Genomic DNA, 20,692 nt, shown 5'->3' on the forward strand with positions numbered 1-20,692 from the left:
AGAGGGGCTGTAGAGGGGGCAGGGGCAGTATGGTGGGGCAGGGGCTATAGAGGGACATAGAGGGGCGGGGGCTATAGAGGGGGCAGTATGGTGGGGGCAGGGGCTATAGAGGGAAATAGAAGTGCTGTAGAGGGGCACATGGGGCAGTAGAGGGGGCAGGGGCACTATGTTGGGGCAGGGGCTATTGAGGGGATGCAAAGGGGGCAAGGGTAGTATGGTGGGGCAGTTTGGAGGGGCAGGGGCTGTAGAGGGGGCAGGGGCTATAGAGGTGGCAGGGGCTATAGAGGTGGCATGGGTAGTATGGTGGGGGCAGGGGCTATAGAGGTGGCAGGGGCAGTATGGTGGGGGAAGGGGCTATAGAGGTGGCAGGGGAGTATGGTGGGGGCAGGGATAGTATAGTGGGGGCAGTATGGTGGGGCAGTTGGAGTATGGTGGGGGCAGTTGGAGTATGGTGGGGCAGGGGGAGTATGGTTGGGGCAGGGGGAGTATGGTGGGGGCAGGGGCTATAGAGGTGGCAGGGGTAGTATGGTGGGGGCAGGGGCTATAGAGGTGGCAGGGGGAGAATGGTGGGGGCAGGGGCCGTATGGTGGGGGCAGGGGCCATATGGAGGGGGCAGGGGCCGTATGGTGGGGGCAGCGGCCGTATAGTGGGGGCAGGGGCCGTATAGTGGGGGCAGGGGCCGTATAGTGGGGGCAGGGGGAGTATAGTGGGGCAGGGGCCGTATAGTGGGGGCAGGGGCCGTATAGTGGGGGCAGGGGCCATATAGTGGGGGCAGGGGGAGTATAGTGAGGGCAGGGATAGTATAGTGGGGGCAGGGATAGTATAGTGGGAGCAGGGGGTGTATGGTGGGGGCAGGGGGTGTATGGTGGGGGCAGGGGGTGTATGGTGGGGGCAGGGGGTGTATGGTGGGGGCAGGGGGAGTGGGGGCAGGGGGAGTATGGTGGGGGCAGGGGGGGTATGGTGGGGGCAGGGGGGTATGGTGGGGGCGGGGGGCTATGGTGGGGGCGGGGGGGCTATGGTGGGGGCATGGTGGGGGCAGGGGGTATAGTTGTGGCAGGGGCTGTATGGTGGGGGCAGGGGCAGTATGGTGGGGGCAGGGGCAGTATGGTGGGGGCAGGGATAGTATGGTGGGGCAGGGGCCGTATGGTGGGGGCAGGGGGAGTATAGTGGGGGCAGGGGCCGTATAGTGGGGGCAGGGATAGTATGGTGGGGGCAGGGATAGTATGGTGGGGGCAGGGGGAGTATGGTGGGGCAGTTGGAGTATGGTGGGGGCAGGGGGAGTATGGTGGGGGCAGGGGGAGTATGGTGGGGGCAGGGGGGAGTATGGTGGGGGCAGGGGCTATAGAGGTGGCAGGGGTAGTATGGTGGGGGCAGGGGCTATAGAGGTGGCAGGGGGAGTATGGTGGGGGCAGGGGCCCTATGGTGGGGGCAGGGGCCATATGGAGGGGGCAGGGGCCATATGGAGGGGGCAGGGGCCGTATAGTGGGGGCAGGGGCCGTATAGTGGGGGAAGGGGGAGTATGGTGGGGGCAGGAGCAGTATGGTGGGGGCAGGGGCAGTATGGTGGGGGCAGGGATAGTATGGTGGGGCAGGGGCCGTATGGTGGGGGCAGGGGCCGTATAGTGAGGGCAGGGGCCGTATAGTGGGGGCAGGGATAGTATGGTGGGGGCAGGGATAGTATGGTGGGGCAGGGGCCGTATAGTGGGGGCAGGGATAGTATGGTGGGGGCAGGGATAGTATGGTGGGGCAGGGATAGTATGGTGGGGGCAGGGATAGTATGGTGGGGGCAGGTGGAGTATGGTGGGGGCAGGTGGAGTATGGTGGGGCAGGTGGAGTATAGTGGGGGCAGGGGGAGTATAGTGGGGGCAGGGGGAGTATAGTGGGGGCAGGTGGAGTATGGTGGGGGCAGGGGCTGTAGAAAGGGGCTGAAAAAAAACGTTTGGTTTTTTAAAAAAAAAATGCTACAAGTTCTTCCCCCACCCCCTTCCCCTCCCAGAGGCTTACCTTGGTGTATAGTATGGTGGGGCAGGGATAGTATGGTGGGGGCAGGGATAGTATGGTGGGGGCAGGGGGAGTATGGTGGGGGCAGGGGCCGTATAGTGGGGGCAGGGGCCGTATAGTGGGGGCAGGGATAGTATGGTGGGGGCAGGGATAGTATGGTGGGGGCAGGGGGAGTATGGTGGGGCAGTTGGAGTATGGTGGGGGCAGGGGGAGTATGGTGGGGGCAGGGGCTATAGAGGTGGCAGGGGTAGTATGGTGGGGCAGGGGCTATAGAGGTGGCAGGGGGAGTATGGTGGGGGCAGGGGCCCTATGGTGGGGGCAGGGGCCATATGGAGGGGGCAGGGGCCATATGGAGGGGGCAGGGGCCGTATAGTGGGGGCAGGGGCCGTATAGTGGGGGCAGGGGGAGTATAGTGGGGCAGGGGCCGTATAGTGGGGGCAGGGGCCGTATAGTGGGGGCAGGGGCCGTATAGTGGGGGCAGGGGGAGTATAGTGAGGGCAGGGATAGTATAGTGGGGGCAGGGATAGTATAGTGGGAGCAGGGGGTGTATGGTGGGGGCAGGGGGTGTATGGTGGGGGCAGGGGGTGTATGGTGGGGGCAGGGGGAGTGGGGGCAGGGGGAGTATGGTGGGGCAGGGGGGGTATGGTGGGGGCAGGGGGGTATGGTGGGGGCGGGGGGGCTATGGTGGGGGCGGGGGGGCTATGGTGGGGGCATGGTGGGGGCAGGGGTATAGTTGTGGCAGGGGCTGTATGGTGGGGGCAGGGGCAGTATGGTGGGGGCAGGAGCAGTATGGTGGGGGCAGGGGCAGTATGGTGGGGGCAGGGATAGTATGGTGGGGCAGGGGCCGTATGGTGGGGGAGGGGCCGTATAGTGGGGGCAGGGGCCGTATAGTGGGGGCAGGGATAGTATGGTGGGGGCAGGGATAGTATGGTGGGGCACGGATAGTATGGTGGGGGCAGGGATAGTATGGTGGGGGCAGGTGGAGTATGGTGGGGGCAGGTGGAGTATGGTGGGGCAGGTGGAGTATAGTGGGGGCAGGGGGAGTATAGTGGGGGCAGGGGGAGTATAGTGGGGGCAGGTGGAGTATGGTGGGGGCAGGGGCTGTAGAAAGGGGCTGAAAAAAAAAAATGCTACAAGTTCTTCCCCCACCCCCTTCCCCTCCCAGAGGCTTACCTTGGGCCAGAGAGGGGAGAGCCTTACCCCTGGCGGTCGGCTGGGACGGGCTGCACTGGAGGCTGGAGCTGCAGTCAGGACCGCTGGGGAGTCTGGGAGCAGTAGAAGTCCCGCCCCCTTCTGACATCATCAGAGGAGGACGGCTGACTTCACTGCCCTGCTCCTGCTGTGTGCTGGCTGCAGGGAGAGAGGGGAGTTTACAAATCCGAGTCTCCAGCCAGAGGCAGGGGATTCGGATTTTTGCGCCCCCCTCCTCTGGTGTCTTATGGACGCGCCGGCCCTGTGTAGATTCATGCGTCAGATCTCTCAAGCCATCCATGGACCCTCAAAAGATGACTAATGAACAGTCCCTCCTTTCCAGACACTCTCTGGACCTTGAAGCCATGATTGCTATGTTTGCAAAAATCTTGAAAAGCTCCCAGAGTGCTTTGTACTGACTATGCAAAAAAACAAGCACATGGTCCTGAGAACCCTTCTCCTGATGATGCCATGCTGCAGTATAGACCAGTAACTGGCACTGGCAACAGCAAGTCCAATTCCCAGCACTGCTGGCTGGAACAGTAATGGCCTCATAGTAGTTCAGTCTAGGCTCTGTAGCTGCATCATTTCTAGTGTTTTCTAAATGACTTGAGGCTTCTGAGCCAGTAGTACTGCATGAGATCCTAAAAGGTTGGGTGGTATTTTGTGTATTCCTCATCATTCTTGGCTCATCTACCAGGGCCATGGGAGTCTGAGGGTTCTGCAAGGTATGTTATCTTAGCTGTTCCTAGAACTGCACTCTCTTGGACAAAAAGCTTCCAACTGGAATCTGTTGCACTCCTGATATATATATATATATAGACAGATGATGATTGTTGATCTGATATGATATTACTAATAATAATTTCATCAGTATAACAATGCCAGTGGAGAGGGCAATTTCATCACTTAAAAAGAATACTTTAAACACTGTAACCACTACAGTGAACATACTGTTCATGAGTGGTTAACTAAACCAGATTGTTTTGACTCTAACAAAAATATTATCCCCAACACTTATCGCTTTATCAAGAATATTTGGTTATACGAGTTAGTCCAAGTGATTTACTTGTTCTGAAGTCCTGTTTCTTTAAGTTTATTATCATAGGCGTTCACAAGGTTTGTGCCATGTGTGACCATTCATACCCTGATACAGGGCCAAACTGGCCTCCCTTTTTCCTGTTTTCAACAGCACTTTTGTGAGAATTTGTTTTGGCTAGTCATTTAAAAAAAAAAAAAAAATTCTTTACTTGAATGATAGGAAAATACATATTCCAAACTTACAAAACAATCTCAGAAATTCCCGCCAATGTTACATATATGAGAATAATCAAAAAGAATAATCAAACACATAACAAAAAATAAAAAAACACAATACACAACCTAGACAGGCCCTGATAATATTATAATGTGCTTATAGGCGACAGCTAGTAATCTTTAAAAAAATAAAATAAATCAACACTGTATAAAAAAAGAAGTGGACTGTGATAGCCGGGTGATAAACTTACAGCTATACACAGTTATTTTCGTTTTACCTTCTTTTTTTGTTCTTCTGCTAGGTCAAAATTTGGGTCCATGCCCCAATAGGACACTGTTTTTTGTTAAGTTATTCAATACTCAATAAACACTTGGTTATCACAAGAGCAAAAAAAAAATATTTTGTCCCTTCTTTTGTAAATCACTAAGTAGAATTTAGATGATAATTTTCTCTGAGTTTAACGTAATGTTCTGTGCATGCCTGTGCTTATGGTGTAGAACAAGTGATGATATCTCACTCAGTTCAACACATTAGAGGTGCAGTTAAACCCACGACTGGATCCACCATCCTTGTTTATTTTTCTGGAGGGATTTAGAAAGTGAATTAAAGCAATCAGACATGTAACTCAGAGAATACTATTATTTTTTTAAAGACTGATTTTAATAATACCAACACCTACAATCAGGGCTGGCCTTAGGGGTGTGCGAGCTGTGCGGCCGCACAGGACGCCATGGAGCACGGGGCGCCATGTGGCCAACACAGCTCGCACATGGCCGGCATTTAAAAAAATTAAATTAAATAAATAAATTTGCGGCAGGGCGGAGCTTCCCTGCGATGGGGCGGGGCGAAACTGACGGCGAGGGCGGAGTTAAATGTGCCTGATAACTGCTGCAGGGGAAGCAGGAAAGAGTCCCTGCTTCCCCAACAAACAGTCTCCAGGAGCTGCACTGCCTCCACAATGAACAGAGGTAACTGTGTGATTGTCAGTGTGAGTGTGACTGTCTGTGTGTGTATGTCTATCTGCCTGTGTGTGTGTGTATATGACTGTCTGCCTGTGTGTGTATGACTGTCTGCCTGTGTGTTTGTGTCTGTCTGCCTGTTTGTGTGTGTGTGCGTATGTGTGTGTGTATGACTGTCTGCCTGTGTGTGTGTGTCTGTCTGCCTATGTGTGTGTGTGTGTGTGTGTGTGACTGTCTGTGTGTATGGCTGTCTGCGTATGTGTCTGTGTCTGTGTGTATGACTGTCTGCCTGTGTGTGTCTGTTTGTATGACTGTCTGCCTGTGTGTGTCTGTGTGTATGACTGTCTGCCTGTGTGTGTGTGTGACTGTCTGCCTGTGTGTGTGTTTGTCTGTGTGTATGTCTTCCTGTGTGTGTATGGCCGTCTGCCTCTGTGTGGCTGTCTGTGTGTGTGGCCATCTGCCTGTGTGTGTGTGGCTGTCTGCCTGTGTGTGTATGTGTGTGGCTGCCTGTGTGTGGCTGTCTGCATGTGTGTGACTGTCTGCATGTAAGTATGTGTGTATAAGACTATGTGTGACTGTGTGTGTGTGTAAAACTGTATGTGTGGCTGTGTGTGTGGTTGTCTGCCTGTGTGTGTGTGTGTGCCTGTCTGCCTGTAATTGTGTATGTTAATCTACCTGTAACTGTGTATGTGTTTTACTGCCTGTACCTGTGTGTTTCTGCCTGATCCTGTGTATGTGACTATCTGCCTGCGACTATGTGCATGTGGTGGATTTGACAGTGAATATGTATAACTGTGTGCATCTGACTGTGGGACTGTGTGCACATAATTCTGCAAAAATATACACCTGCATTCACACACAGGCCTAAATGCATGTTTTTAATCTGAATTAAACAACCATCACACACAGGCAATAAACCCAGCACAAATATCACATACAACCAATACACGCATATCACACACTGTTAATATTATTATTATTATTATTATTATTATTATTATTATTATTATTATTATTATTATGTTATTTATATAGCGCCATCAAATTCCGCAGCACTTTACAATGGGTGGACGAATAGACATGTTGTTGTAACCAGACAAGTTGGACACACAGGAACAGAGGGGTTGAGGGCTCTGCTCAATGAGCTTACATGCTAGAGGGAGTGGGGTAAAATGACACAAAAAGGTAAGAATAGTATTAGACTAGTGACAGTTGCAGAAGAGGAATCAGTCAGGAGCTATTAACAGTTTAATTGATACGATTTTAGGAAGAAGTGGGTTTTTAACGATTTTTTTGAAGGAGTGGAGACTGGGTGAGCATCTAACGGAGGAGGGAAGCGAGTTCCACAGGAACGGTGCAGCTCTCGAGAAATCTTGAAGGCAAGCATCAGAGGTGGGAGTAAGGACAGAAGATAGACATAAGTCTTCAGCAGATCGTAAGGGCCTAGACGGGACATACTTGTGTATAAGGCAGGATAGATAGGTGGGAGCAGCATTATGTAGCGATTTAAAAGCAAGAACCAGAATTTTAAATTGAGCTCTATATTTTATAGGAAGCCAATGTAGGGACTGACAGAAGGGGGAGGCTGGGTGGACATTTTTAATTTAAAAAAATATATACAAATAGTGTGTTGTGTGTCTGTGATTGAGTGTGTCTGGGAGTGTGTGTATGTGTCTGGGAGTGAGTGTGTGTGTGTGTGTCTGGGAGTGTGTGTGTCTGTGTATGTGTCTGGGAGTGTGTGTGTTGGTGTGTTTATGTGTCTGTGAGTGTGTGTATGTGTGTGTGTGTATGTGTCTGGGAGTGAGTGTGTGTGTGTGTGTCTGGGAGTGTGTGTGTCTGTGTATGTGTCTGGGAGTGTGTGTGTGTGTGAGTGTGTGTGTATAAATAGAAAAAATCTACAGAACAGAAAAAATACAAAAAGTGTGTCTGTGAGTGTGTGTCTGTGAGTGTATCTATGTGTATTTGTGTGTGTTGGTGTCTGTGTGTGTGTGTGTGTGTGTGTGTCTGTGAGTGTATGTATTTGTGTGTGTATGTGTGTCTGTGAGAGTATGTGTGTCTATCTGTGAATTTGTGTGTGTGTGTCTGTGTGTGTCTTTGTGTGTGTGTGTCTGTGTTTGTGTGTGTCTTTGTGTGTCTGTGAGTGTATGTGTGTGTCTGTAAGTGTATGTGTGCACCTGAGTGTGTGTGTACGCGTTTATATATGCATACAAGTTTTTTTGTTTTTTTTGGTGGTGGGGTGGGGGTGGAACTCGAGTGAGTTCTCACACTTTATTCCCCAGGACTTGACCCCTGAAGGAGTGGGTTTAAATAGGCGGACAGTGCGAACTTCAAAAGAAGAAAAGGATACACACAGCCAACACATAGCATACATATCACATACAGTCATCACAACTAGCATATACACAGACAACACAAATATTACATCATACATGGATGACAAGGGGGGGGCGCTGTGAAGATTTTTCGCACGGGGCACCTAAATGCCTAAGGCCGGCCCTGCCTACAATATCACTAATGCTGTGAATAGGACACATTTAGTTTAGACTGCCTTTACATTATAATAATTTATGTCCATTACCAAATATGCCCCCCTTTGTATGATTCCATGTAGAAAATGTATAGAAAAGGTTTAGCAAAACTGCCCAGAGCACCTTCCTTGCAAAAAATTCTCATTCAGCTGCATTGGGAAGGCTGTGATTGGGCAGCCACAGAAAGTCTGGGCGGGTTTTAAAAGTTAAAAGGTTTTAAAAGATGAGGGCTTGCAAAGGCAGCAGACAAGAGATTTGCAGCTTTTTGCAAGCTGTTATTTAGATATACCGTTGATTTATAAATGCAGCGATATAAGCATTGGGGTGTATCTACTCTCAAACATGTAGCCAACAACTCACAAGATTTGATATTTAATAGCTGCAATAATTCAATTGTTTTAGCAAAGGCTGGCGTGAAAGTCAGAAGGAAAATAAAACAAACAGCTATATTTAATTATTCATGCTGGGCATTTAGAGAAATTCTCTTGACTCTGGGTTATAGGACGGTTATTATTAGACTCTTGTCTATTCCTTCCCTAAGCTGTAACCCTTCTGATACTCTCAGCACTTTTCATTAGTTAGCTAAAACCTGTTAAACCTTACCATACATAACAATCTAATTTACTCTACTTTGACATTTACTTTCTTAACCTCTTGCACAGTGTTGCCAATAGTGAATCGGTATACATGGGCAGTCTACTATTCCAATCTGTTGCAACCAACACAAAACTGCTATAATTACAGCATTTTCCTAGTTACACTCCTCCTCTGAAGTCACATAAAATACAGCATAACATTTTAAATAATTCTTTTTTACAGCGCTTTCTTAGTATACTACATTTTTATCCGAGATATAGGATAGTATAATGTGCACAATATAAGGATCTTGAAGATTTACATTTAAGGTCAATAGCTTCTGATGGTGTGAATATCTCACAGATCCCAAATTCAATTTAACTGAAAACATATTTCAGTCTATTGTTCTACAAAACGTTCTTCATAATTAACCAACCTTCACATTGCTGGGTATAAATCTTCCAATAGATTATCAAATCTAACTCCTTTTTGTATTTTGACTGCAAAGGTCAAATGAAAGTGGCAGGGTAGGCTGTAGATACAACAGTTTGCCAAGTGTTGTAGACCTTGTAGTCAATCTGTAATATTTGTAACACGAGCCTTCACACACTTTATCATACCTGCTATTTTTTTGTTTATATTATATTTTCAGTTGTCCAGCACTTACAATATTTACTAAACTACATCCATCCTAGTTTTTTTGCTCCAGGCCTGTCATTGCTCTCTCCTAAAGGACAGCCCCTTATTTGACTGCAAATTCCTGTCCTAATGTGTTTTACACCCCACCTCCTATAGAATGTAAGCTCGATTGAGCAGGGTCCTCTTCAACCTGTTGTTCCCTAAGTTTATTTGTAATTGTCCTATTTATAGTTAAATCCACCTCTCATAATATTGTAAAGCGCTACGGAATCTGTTGGCGCTATATAAATGGCAATAATAATAATAATTGTGAGAGAGAACATTTGTTTCTGGTAGAAGCCACAGGTTTGTCAAGAATAATTTTGTCAGAAAACCCATTTTTAAGCCAATACTATTCACAACTAAAGCACAGAGGAACTCCTGTAATATACTCTAGTATGTGTTCATTTAAAGGATAAATGTCATCAAATTTTCACTTCTTAGTTTTTAAAGTTTATTACATTTAGAGGACATGTCCTGGCTTTCTACACAAGTGTTCACATGCTGTGAGGGCTCTGCTTTCAACCCAGAGTTTGTGTCAGAATTGATGTGACAACCTCAAGCTAATTACCTGCCTCCCATGGGCCAAGCGCAAATCTTATTTGCATGGGTCCACCTTGCCATTTAAGTTAATGGTTGGCCAGTGGGGAACTTTACAGACCAAGAAAGATAGGAAAACACGATGGTGGCTGTAACCTGGTGTCTTAGCTAGCCTCAGATATGGAGTATCTGTAGTGGAGACTGCTATCTTAACTCTGCTTCCAGAAGGTATTCCATGTTATATAACATAATAACCTGTGGATAAGGTATCCATGAATCTGAAGGCTCTGTTTTCCTCCATTTTGCCAATTAGACCGATGGAGGACTGGCTGTTTGACAGGGAGCACTACTTCCCAAAACATAGAGGTCTTCCAAGGCATTCCATCTTCTTGCATTTGGGATGCAATTGGGATGCACTATTACCATGTGAATAAGCCACTCATGGTGGCAGCTTTCCCAGAGCCCTACGCTGGTATCTCCATCTATGCAGATCTGTCCACATTCCAAAATGGCAAGAAGAATTGAGTTACTCAGTCACTGTGCAACAACAGGAGTGGCCTATTAGTGGGTGTTTCCCTGTAGTGGCAGGATTGCTCCTTAAGAGTGACGGTAACACCAGAAGAAGTCATGGAGGCTATCCAAGCCTGTAACCTGCTGACATTTTCTCTCTTTCTGGCGAGACCTTGTGGCTCCTCAAAGAAAATACCTACAGAATGGGGGCGATTTGACTCACCTAAATAAAGGACTTTATCATACATTTTATGAGTGTCTTTTATGTGCCTATTATTCTTGGTTTTGCCCAGGTCGTGTTGTGCCTTTTGATAAGGGTTGCTCTCATCAGTGGTGTTCATTTTTAAACTTGCTAATTCAACAAAGTAACAATACATATCCAATTAGAGTATTCACTGGTAAGTGCTTTAACTTTTAGAAAGGAAATTGCTTACTGATTGGCTGAAAGGTTCATATGACAGTATTATGTGTCAATTTAAAATTATTGTGAGATTATTATTCGTACATTTTGTAATAATTGCCATTTAAAAAAAAGGAGAAAATCTATCCTTGAGTCATCTAAAGCGTATTCAAAAGACTTTTTGAAAAACTAAAATTCAGAGATGCAAATTGTAGGTAATTTGGATCAGAGTTTATATTGCTTATTTGAGATAATATTACATTTTGTGAATTTCATCTTAATTTGAGCTTCTATGTTGTGATGAGTGAATTTGTCTGAGTCTTTCTGTAAATTCAGGCTTTCATTAATATTTTACATAATCTTTGATTAAAAAGGATGGCCATTATTAGAGAACTATACAAAATTTCCTACTGGTGAAATTTAGAATAAAAGAAGAAGAAAGAATAATCATGAATTCAAAATAATTTTTCAAAATGCAGAGTAATTTTAAACTAGCAAAAGGATGCATTGTGTGTGTTTAGGTAAAACAGGATGGAGAAATTACTGTAATAAGTAAGAAATAAAATACTGACTGCAGATATGGTTTTCCTATAAAAAGTACATTTAGGAAAACCACACCATAAAAATATAATTATAAATCATTGCTATTTTTGTACAATATTGTTTTGCTGAATATTGTCTGACTCCTGAATAACTGATGCCATCCTCTGCATTATCAGATGGTTGGTTTTAATTTATAATTTTTACATTTATTAAATTAATTTTTGTGTTTAGTTTATTTGCATACATTGTAATTTATAATATATATTGAAAAAGGGTAAAATACAAATTAAGAAACTCCATCCATCTAAACGAGGAGTTATACCAGTTTTTATATTTTTTATATTTGTGAATTAACTTTACAGATATTTTTTTTTAATTTATTTTCTCATTTATTAAGGTAGGCACAAACGGGCAGAGAATGGGTTGACAACGGACATCAGTCTGGTTCTCATTTGCTTTTTGTATCACGTTGACAATTTTGTTTACAGGAAAGATGAAAGATTGTTTCATAATATCTTTATTTTATATTATTTATTTAATTTTAAAGTATTGCTGGAGAAACTTAAAAAAACAAAAACAAAAACAAAAAACACCTAAAAAAACATACAAATCTAAACTGAATCTAACCAGGTGCAATACTATCACGCCACCCAGAGCTCACATAATCCCTAGTTTGTTCTCACCCAGTTCCTTTCACTGATCATGCACTTGTAACTTCTTCAGTTCTTCAGTCCTAACAGAACACTTAACACTTATTTTGAAATCTATTTCACGTTTATTGTGTTCTTTATTATTTGGTCCCACCTGCTTTATCTCACCGTTTTTTTAATAGATCCTCCAATCACCCTTTCTTTTTCAAAGTGACACTTCAAAAACATTGTCTTTTTTAGAAACAGTTTTGAAGAGGGTGATTAAAGAAATGGAAATTTCACAATTGATCACAGAAAAACAACATTTCACAAATGATGCCTATGAGAAACATAATGCTAAGCTCTTCGTGAAGACCCCAGTGGAAGTACATACGTCACATTAAGGCATTTATTGTAACCAAGCCATACAGTGCATTTAAAAAAAAAATAATCTAATAAATATCTTTACGTCAGTTGTAGCTTTTGTATTTTTTTTTTAGTTTTGCTGTAAGCAGAACTGGATTACAGTTTCCCATGGCCCTAGGCAGAATGCCCAATTGAGACCCTCTGCTTGAGCCCCGGGCACTGCTTCTTTCAGTGTTGTATTTATATGGGATAAACTAAGTTTTGTGAGTGGAGAAGCTTGAAAGCCGTATACAGAGGAGGGTGAGTGTGCCTTTGGAGTGTTGTGTATGTGTGACATTGTGTGTTGAGGAGTCTTAGTGTTGAATGTCTAAGTGTGGCTTGGTGTTGTGTGTGTAGTGTCTGATGGTTTGGGGGGATGTCCAGTGTATGGTAAGGAGCTTGATCCCAATGGTAGAATGCAAGGTGAGCTGTATCCATGGTAGATCAGTGGGGGGAGCAGTGTGGTCTCCATCAACATTGGGTGCAGATCACTTTAAGAGCTCCCTCAAGGTCTTGTGCTCAGTTAATGACTAAGAGCACTGGCTGAGTCCGGGGGACAATGAGGTTGTTCATAAAGTGACCTGTACCCAAAAGAGGTACAGAACTCTCTCGAACAGGAGAGGGAGCACAAGGCAGAGCAGTGTGGTATATTTGGGGTACAAAAGAGGTAGAAAACTTAATAATATTTGATTCTCTTGTTATTTAATATTGTCATTTTGTTTTACCATTTATCATGGTAGCATCATTTCATAGTTTAGATCGTCCTACCTTGCAGACATTTAAATTATTAGTTTAGCGCATAATATAATTGTGCTCTCCCCAAATGTACAACAGTGTTATTAAAATGCTCTTAGGTTAATTTAATTATCTAAAGGTGACCATAGACAATTTCTTTAATCAAAAACAATATTGATAGCGATTTGTAGCAATTAGCAGAATGTCATCCAAGTAAGACTAATTTGAATTCCCAGGTTTCTTACTCATGTCACTGTAATTACCAGCACTGTGGTGCAAGGCAAAGACCAAAAGACAAGCCTTGCATTTGAAATGGACTTACAAAACTATTATAATCAGCATCCGGTAAAATCGAAAGATATATCAAAATTGAAAATGGATATATGCAAGTATAGATGGTTTTCACTTGAAATAAATTCCTGAGATTCACTATTATTCTCCATTTGCCTTGATGATTTAAAACTAAAAATAGTGGAGAACAGTTGTTGAGAACCTCTGTGCACTGTTGATAATATGTTTCTTGATATAAGTGGTCATAAACGCAGCTTTCAGACCTGGAGATACCCTTGATGTCTTGAACATGTTTGAGCAAGGAGGTAGTGAGAGCTTTAACCTGTAGCCTTCTCTGATAATGGGCAGAAGCCACTTATAAGAGAAATGCTAGGTCAAAAGAAGGTTTTGAAGACTGCTCCCAATCCAGATGTGAACTGGCACACCTTCAAATAACAGATCACCTTGACATAGAAAAAAATATTGCCTTTTGATGTATAATATAGATATATAATATATATAATATAGATAAATATAAAGCAACTGGAAACGCTGTACCTCTTTCAATATTTGTGGTGAGAACCCCCCCCCCCCCCACCCCCTCCCCCCAAAAAAATGCTAATTAAAAATATTTAACCTCATTCACTCCTACACTTAACACTCAATTTCACATTTAAAATATTTGTATATGCTCACTCAGTGTTGTTATTTGTAGAAAGCCATGCATATCATCATGTCAGTCATCATTATATAGACTAAGTTTATTCTTTTACAAAGTGAAAGAGTTTAGAATCCCCTATAGAGAAGTTTGCTTTTCATGTTTGGATCCTCTGTAGACCTATGATAGGATAGTACTGTGTACTGGAAACAAAGAACTAGTATTTTCATGTTATAAAAGATGTCTAAAGCCAGAGAGTCAGGCAAATCTCCAGGAACCTCTAGAACATAATTTAGAATATAATATCAATAGTTTTGTCATTTAAGGCTGGAGTTGTTAATCCAGCTCGGTGCATTCAATCTGATTTAAATAAATCTGATTAAGACTTTCGGTTCAGATGCTGTTGTCAGTATAAGCATAGTCTCAAGAGAGAAACATCTGGGATAAAACTTTAAATTTCCTTCGAAATGTCCACTGAAAGGTATATTTTTTATGGAAGGGATCCATTGCAATGATGTCTACTAGCTTCTTCTTTTAAGGGCACAGTTCCTTGACTTCAAGGGCAAATTGACCACAGCCCAACCACTTTTTTTTGTTGCTAATACTCCCAAAGTCATCTGAGTCTAGAAAGTGAAAGATCATACAGTCAGTCTGTTTAGGCCCACTCACATTTTTATTTGGATCTGCAAAATCTTAGCAAAATTACATAGATTCATGTGTTTACAGTGTGGTTGAAATATAAAACAACTCATATGGGATTCATAACACAAATTATGCATATAACGGACCCTGGGTAACCTGACCAGTTACCTCCACTAATTTCCTTTCTTCAGCTGCTCAGGAACCAATTAGAGTATAACAAGACTCATTTTCCCCCCAGTAACTGGACGACACACAGTTTTAGGGTTACAACACACTTTTATTGAACCACACTTGGCTTTTGTGCACGTGTCCATGCAAGGGCTTGTCCTCTCAAACCAACAGGGGTCATATCCCAGGAGCCTCTGTACCAGGGAGCCAAAGCACGGGAAAGGGGGTCATTGTCCCTTTGTCTCCCAGCTACAGAAAGCCTGCCACACATACTAGGGTCTCCCATCCCAACAGACAGGGGGTCTTCATCTTAGGATCCTCTGTGTCTGGGAGCTAAAGCACAGGAAAATAAACAGTTCCTTTGTCTCCCAGGTACAGAAAAGCCGCCAAAGTAGCCAGTGCTCCAAAAGTGTCCCCACCATCCTCAGGCGTCACCACCAGGGCACTTTCCTCGACCACTGTCCTTTCACAAGGCTCTGTTGCTGAAACCTGCAAGAGAAGCGTCTCCTTTCGGAGTACGAATGCTCCCCCTGGTTGGTGTTTGTTTATACGAAAGGGCGGCCACCCAGGGAAGCACTCATTAATTACTTCCCTTGCAGTTTCACACTATGTTGCCAGTGTGAACGTTGCAGTTTCACACTTATGTTGCAAGTGCGAACGATCTAATTAATTGGTGGGAATGTTCTAATGGGGCACCGGGGGGGGGGGGGGGGGGAACAATCCATGAACGTTCCCCCTGGCTGCTGTTCGTCTGTACTGTAGCGGTCACCCATGGAAGCCCTCACTAATTGCTTCCTTTGTAGTTTTGCACCAATGAGCGAGGTACGAATGTTCTATTTGAACGTTCTAACTCGTGTTCTAAATGGAATATGGGGGTGTGGGGCACAGACTACGAAAATACAGGGAAACACATGAAATAGAAATAGGAGATCCATGAACATGCAGCAGTTCTGCCACAATATGTGACATAAATATTAGCTTGAAATAAAAAGAGAGTATGATGGAAAAAATGATTTACCCTAACATATATAAAGAAATTGCTTGGGAAACAGATGTATCAAAATAGGCAAAAGGTGTAGCAGACAACATACTTGTAGATTTGCACAAGCAATGATGGAGTCTACAGATGAACTAATCTTTGTGATGAACTCATTTATTGCCATGAGCTCCAGTGAACCCAACTGTCTGCTTTCTAGTTTCACTATCCTTTACTTCTTCCTATCACCACCCCCATATCCCCACATATCCACACATATGTGCAACACACACACATATTTTATAATAATATTCTATAATCCCCCTAAATGATGCATGCACTCTTCATCGACATAAACAGGCATCTTCTAGGGCTTTAGAATGTCCTCCTAAAAATTGTATTCATATTAATCAAAGTTCAATCATGTAAACTTGTCACGTTACTGTGTAGTCCACTTGTGCTTTTTCCCATATGATCCGTATAATGTGAAAAGCAAGCTAAATCGTATTGAAAATTAAGTATATTATGGTCTCATTTATATTTATCTCATCCGATTCATTGTACAAAAAACATTCAACATCCTTCTAGCACATAAGTGCATCTCCCAATATAATTTAAATATTAAATCATGGTATATTAAACACCACTAGATGGATGTGTACAATGCACTATAATGAAGCAGAAAAAAAAATGTATTAAACATTTCACCATTTAAACTATTGCCTTAACCACTCCAAGGATGTGTGAATGACACATAATGTGTTAAACAGTTAATTCACATCACTGGAGTTACTTCCTTTTTTAAGCTTAATGACCATTCCCAGTCCTGAGTACCTGCCATTTATTTAACATAATATAAACATAGTTGAATAGAATATTACAGTTTATCTATTTTTCATCTGTTTAGTGATTATTTGAAACATATTACTAAGCATGGTATAGAATGTATATGGTATGATTTACATTTGAAGATTTCTTTCTTATTTTAGATTTCAATTTTCAGACTGTCAAATATATATATATTTATTTGAGAGTCTAGGCCAGTGATGGCGATCCTTTTTGAGCCCGAGTGCCCAAACCGCAATATATGCCAACTTTTTTTTCCTCAAAGTGCCAACACTGCAATTAAACCTGAATACTGAGGTTTAAGTTTAGAAAAGAAGAACACAACAGAGAGTTCAATGATACAGATTTTAAATAATGATATAAATAGATAAAATTCAGCTTATATTTATTAGTATCTCCAACAAATGCAATACATACACACAGACTGCAGAACACATTCTCACACAGTCCGCTAAATACATACACACACCGTCCGCTAAACACATACACACATCGTCCGTTAAATACATACACACACACCATCCGCTAAATACACATTCCCCATCCGCTAAATACATAAACACACAGTCCGCTAAATACACACACACACACACACAGTCCGCTGAGTACACATACAGACAGACTGCTGAATACACACACATACTGCATTGAGGGGTGCAGTGTGTGTGTGTGTAAGGGTGTGGAGTGCTGTGTGTGTGTGTGTGTGTGTGTGTGTGGGCAGTGGCGTACACACAATTCATGGGGCCCCGGTGCGAAAACTGATCCGTGGGCCCCCCCCCCCCCCCCCGCGCGCGCGCTTACTCTGCGCGGGCTGGGGCCGCAACACATGGCGGCGGGCACCTGGTCGCAGGGCTGCGACCCCTGCGACCACGTTATGTACGCCAGTGCATGCATAAACACATACACTTAAAGGACCACTACAGACACCCAGATCACATCAGCTCAATGAAGTGGTCTGGGTGCCAGGTCTCTCTAGTTTTAACCCTGCAGCTGAAAACATAGCAGTTTCAGAGAAACTGCTATGTTTCACTGAGGGTTAATCCAGCCTCTAGAGGCTGTCTCATTGACAGCCGCTAGAGGATTTTCTGCGTTTCTCACTGTGAAAATCACAGTGAGAAGACGCTGAACGTCCATAGGAAAGCATTGAGTAATGCTTTCCTATTGGCGGTTTGAATGCGCGCGTGGCTCTTGCCACGCATGCGCATTCGGAGCTGAGAGGCGGATCGGGGCGGAGAGATCCCCAGCGCCAAGGGAGTCCAGCGCTGGAGAAAGGTAAGTGCTTAAGACACACACGCACACATTAACTGACAGACACACACTCAGTGACAAACATACATACACACTCACTAACAGACGCACACAGACACACACTCTAACACTAACACGCACACTCCAACACACACACTAACACACACACACTCTAATACTAACACACACACACACTCTAACACTAAGACAAACACTCTAACACTTACACACACACACTCTAACACACGCTCACACACACACTAACACAAACACACACACACACTCACTAACATACACTCACACACACACACTCACTAACATACACTAACACACTCACTAACACACACTCACTCACACACTAACTAACATACACTAACACACTCACACACACACTAACATACACTCACACTAACACACACTCACACACACACACTAACGAACATACACTCACTAACATACACACACACTAACTAACATACACTAACACACTCACACTAACACACACACACACACTAACACACACACACACACTAACGAACATACACTAACACACTCACTAACATACACTCACTAACATACACTCACACACACACACACACACACTAACATACACTAACACACTCACACAAACACACACTCACACTAACACACACTCACTAACACACACTCACTAACATACACTCACACACACACACACACACTAACGAACATACACTAACACACTCACTAACACACACTCACTAACATACACTCACACACACACACACACTAACATACACTAACACACTCACACAAACACACACTCACACAAACACACACTCACTAACACACACTCACTAACATACACTCTCTCACACACACACACACACACACGCGTTTTTTTGGTTTTTTTTTTTTTCTATTTAATCCCCCCAGCCTCCTTACCTGTGGGAGAGCTGAGGGGATTCCCTGGGGTCCAGTGGTGTCACCCGGCGGGCAGTCAGGCTGGCGGGCGCGCGAGGGAGCACTCTCCCCTGAGTGCTCCCTCTTCAGCTCCCTCGCGCGCCGCGTACTGATGCCGGAGCCGGAAGATGACGTCATCTTCCGGCTCCGGTTTCAGTGCGGTGCGCGAGGGAGCTGAAGAGGGAGCACTCAGGGGAGAGTGCTCCCTCGCGCGCCCGCCAGCCTGACTGCCCGCCGGGTGTAAGCAGGGCCAGCCTCGGGGGGCCCGGAGGTGGCCGGCTCCTGGGCCCCCCAGGAGAAGAGGCTGGCCCAGTGAGTACATACCTGGGTCGCAGGGCGGCCGGGCCCCCTGGTGGGCCGGGCCCGGTCGCAGCCGCGACCCCTGCGACCCCGGTATGTACGCCACTGTGTGTGGGGTGCAGTGTGTGTGGGGTGTGCTCAGTGTGTGTGGGGGGTGCTGTGGATGGTAGGGGTGCTGTGCTGTGGGTGGTGCTGTGGTGGTAGGGGTCCTGTGGTGGTAAGGGGTGCTGTGGGTGGTAGGGGTGCTGTGGGGGGTGAGGGGTGCTGTGGGTGGTAGGGGTGGTAAAGGGGTGCTGAGGGTGGTAAGGGGTGCTGAGGGTGGTAAAGGGTGGTAGGGGTGCTGTGGGTGGTAAGGTGTGGTAGGGGTGATGTGGGTGATAAGGGGTGATGTGGGTGGTAAGGGGTGGTAGGGGTGCTGTGGGTGTTAGAGGTGCTGTGGGAGTAAGGGGTGCTGTGGGGGTAAGGGGTGCTGTGGGTGGTAAGGGGTGGAAGGGGTGCTGTGGGTGGTAGGGGTGCTGTGGGAGTAAGGGGTACTGTGGAGGTAAGGGGTGCTGTGGGGGTAAGGGGTGCTATGGGTGGTAAGGGGTGCTGTGGGTGGTAAGGGGTGCTGTGGGGGTAAGGGGTGCTGTGGGTGGTAAGGGGTGCTGTGGGGGTAAGGGGTGCTGTGGGGGTAAGGGGTGGTAGGGGTGCTGTGGGGGTAAGGGGTGCTGTGGGGGTGCTGTGGGGGTAAGGGGTGGTAGGGGTGCTGTGGGGGTAAGGGGTGGTAAGGGGTGCTGTGGGGGTAAGGGTGCTATGGGGGTAAGGGTGTTGTGGGGATAAGGGGTGCTGTGGTTGGTAAGGGGTGCTGTGGGGGTAAGGGGTGCTGTGTGGGTAAGGGGTGCTGTGGGGGTAAGGGGTGGTAGGGGTGCTGTGGGGGTAAGGGGTGCTGTGGGGGTAAGGGGTGGTAGGGGTGCTGTGGGTGGTAAGGGGTGCTGTGGGGGTAAGGGGTGCTGTGGGGGTAAGGGGTGGTATGGGGTGCTGTGGGGGTAAGGGGTGGTAGGGGTGCTGTGGGGGTAAGGGGTGCTCTCAGGGTAAGGGGTGCTGTGGGGGTAAGGGTGGTAGGGGTGGTAAGGGGTGGTAAGGGGTGCTGTGGGGTAAGGGGTGCTGTGGGGATGCTGTGGGGGTAAGGGGTGGTATGGGTGCTGTGGGGGTAAGGGGTGCTGTGGGGGTAAGGGGTGGTAGGGGTGCTGTGGGGGGTAAGGGGTGCTGTGGGGGTAAGGGGTGGTAGGGGTGCTGTGGGTGGTAGGGGTGCTGTGGGAGTAAGGGGTGCTGTGGAGGTAAGGGGTGCTGTGGGGGTAAGGGATGCTATGGGTGGTAAGGGGTGCTGTGGGGGTAAGGGTGCTGTGGGGGTAAGGGGTGCTGTGGGTGGTAAGGGGTGCTGTGGGGGTAAGGGGTGCTGTGTGGGTAAGGGGTGCTGTGGGGGTAAGGGGTGGTAGGGGTGCTGTTGGGGTAAAGGGTGCTGTGGGGGTAAGGGGTGCTGTGGGGGTGCTGTGGGGGTAAGGGGTGGTAGGGGTGCTGTGGGGGTAATGGGTGCTGTGGGGGTAAGGGGTGGTAGGGGTGCTGTGGGTGGTAAGGGGTGCTGTGGGGGTAAGGGGTGCTGTGGGGGTAAGGGGTGCTGTGGGTGGTAAGGGGTGCTGTGGGGGTAAGGGGT

Source organism: Pelobates fuscus, chromosome 5 (assembly GCF_036172605.1).
Source record: "Pelobates fuscus isolate aPelFus1 chromosome 5, aPelFus1.pri, whole genome shotgun sequence".
Taxonomy (NCBI): Eukaryota; Metazoa; Chordata; class Amphibia; order Anura; family Pelobatidae; genus Pelobates; species Pelobates fuscus.